General features: G+C 47.2%; 1 pseudogene; it reads right to left on the reverse strand.

Annotated features, from left to right (window-relative positions):
- Nucleotides 1–934: 934 nt before the first annotated feature.
- LOC143645136 (olfactory receptor 52K1-like) lies at nt 935–1,935 on the reverse strand (annotated as a pseudogene).
- Nucleotides 1,936–2,500: the final 565 nt, after the last annotated feature.

Consider the following 2,500-nt stretch of genomic DNA (forward strand, 5'->3'; position numbering starts at 1 on the left):
TACACATTGGGAGCTTTTATGTCTGGCCCAATTTGTCTGGAAGTGATCTGAGATACTTGCCATCCCATAACTTGTCCTGCCTATAGAAGGTGGCACACAGAACTCTCCTACAGAATGCTATGGGATAGCAGTCAGTTGTACTGCCTGGGGCAAGGGATTACTAGCTGTGGGTTATTAAGTGCAGTGGCCAGGACATGAGGAAACTGTTTCTTAGGGAAGCGGGGATATTCATATCTGTGTAAATTGGGGGAAACCTAGGGCCACACATGCATGCCCAAGACAAGATGCATGAGCATCTTCTCTTCCTTCCCTTCCATGGCTCCCTATATCCCCTCATAAACTTTTCTTTACTGATCCACCCAGAATCATGCTGACTAACACCTATGTCTCTTCTAAAGTCCATGAGACCAAGGACCAGATTGTGCTCATCATTGTATTCCTAGGGCCTGAAGAAATGAACTGCCCTTGCTAAAGTCCTCAACTAACTGTTTACTACTAGGTCAAGGGCCCCTACAGTCCTCATTCTCTTTGACCCATCAGAGGATGTAATATGGCTGACCACTTTGTTGAATCCACTCTCCTCATTTTTCCCCTGTCTTTCTGACCCCTGCATACAAATTCAACCTTCAGATTTCCCTTATACCTGTCTGGCTTTCCTCACCCCTGCTGTAAGTAGTAAGGTTCAGGCCACCATTGTCTCTCATCTGAACTAGTGTAACAACCTCCTAATACGTTTCTTAGGGAGACAATCCTCTGAGCCACACTTTACTATGACTGCAGAATAATTATTCTGAAACACAACTTGCCACTTCTCTGCTTTGGACTCTTAAATGGCTACATATTGCCTACGGTAAAAGTTCAAGCTCATTAACCTCCCTCCCCCATACCCCACTTGACAGTGAGAGTTTTTGTAGGACTCAAAAGTCCCACAGAATCAGGTAGGAAGCCCCCTTTGTGAGCGCAGGGACAAGGGCTTCTCATGGGGGCCCCGGGGCCATGCCCTTTGGAACAGAATTATCAGGTGCTGCCTAATTTCCTTGGTCCTGGCCCCATAGATAATGGAGTTGACTAGACATGGAAGCAGCAGGTAGAAGGCACTGATCAGGTTGTGTACGTCGTGGGAGGCAGTGTGGGCCACACGATAGATGATGGATGAGGACATGGTAGAGGAGTAGACTGTGACAATGACCAATAAGTGGGAGCCACACGTGTTTAGGGCCTTGGAACGTGCTTGGCTTGATGAAATCTGGCAGCATGGATGACGCGGGAGTAGGAGGCTCCAAGTAGGAGCATGTCCAGGACTCTGTTGAAGATGCGGACAGCGAGTCCCACAGTCCTGTTGAGAGAGATGTCTCCACAGAAGAGCTTCATCAAGGCCATGTGCTCACATGCAAAGTGATAGATCACATTTGATTGGCAGAAGCGAACCTGGGAGGCCAGCCCCACCACTGGAACCACAATGCAGGTGCTCCTGGCAGCTGCCACCCCCACGAGGCCAGCCAGAAGCTGGCCTGTCACTATCTTGAGGTAGCGGAGTGGATAGCATATAGCAACATAGCGGTCCAGGGCCATGACCAGGAGGATGTTACAGTCAAAGGCAATGAGGAAGTAGATGCAGAACATCTGTACCAGGCAGTGGGTCAAGGAGATGCGGTTGAAGTTGGTGGAGAAGCTGAACAGCATGGCAGGTACCACAGTGGTGGCGACACAGATGTTGACAGCCAGGAGCAGGGTGATGAGTATGTACATGGGCTGGTGCAGGTTCCGCTGGGTCACCACTGTGTGGATAACCAGGGCATTGGCGGAGATGATCACCAAATAGAAGCCAAGGAAGGGCAGTACAAGGAGGGCACGGGACTCCTGTAGCCCTGGAAAGCCCACCATGAGGAAGCTGGTGTAGGACATGTTGGAGCTTCCATTGTTCCATGCCGACATCTTCCCAGGGAAAGTAGGATGGCTCTGGGAAGTAAAGGGGAATAGGAGGCCTATTTTTGGTACCAAGCCCTTGTGTACCCCAGCCACAGCCTCACCAGGCTGGACCAGGTGCTTGGATCTCCATGAGTCTCTAATATTCCTAGAAAGAAAATAAAAACTATCTTTCACCATTTTATGAGGCCTCAAGAAATAACATCATTTTGTTCATTTTGCTTCCTTGTTCTTATAAAGTGATAGGTAGTTCCTTTATTTATTTATTCCTTTCCATCATTACTGAGCACCTATTTTGTGGGCCAGACTATGTGCTAGATGCATGGAATACAACAAAGAATAACTTCTTGTGTTATTCCCTGTATGAGTCTACATTCTACTGAGCAGGTTAAAAATGATAAGCAACAGTTAAAATACACAGTGTTACAAGATGTTAAAAAGGCCCTCTGCGTGTTTCAATTTTAACTGAGGACTAAAAAGGCCAAGTACAATAAAAATGAATGCTCTTATATTGTTTTTAAAAAACAATATAAAACCACATTGCCAAGGTGAGGTACTAGATCACTAGGAGAAC

The sequence above is a fragment of the Tamandua tetradactyla genome, chromosome 8, assembly GCF_023851605.1.
Source record: "Tamandua tetradactyla isolate mTamTet1 chromosome 8, mTamTet1.pri, whole genome shotgun sequence".
Taxonomy (NCBI): domain Eukaryota; kingdom Metazoa; phylum Chordata; class Mammalia; order Pilosa; family Myrmecophagidae; genus Tamandua; species Tamandua tetradactyla.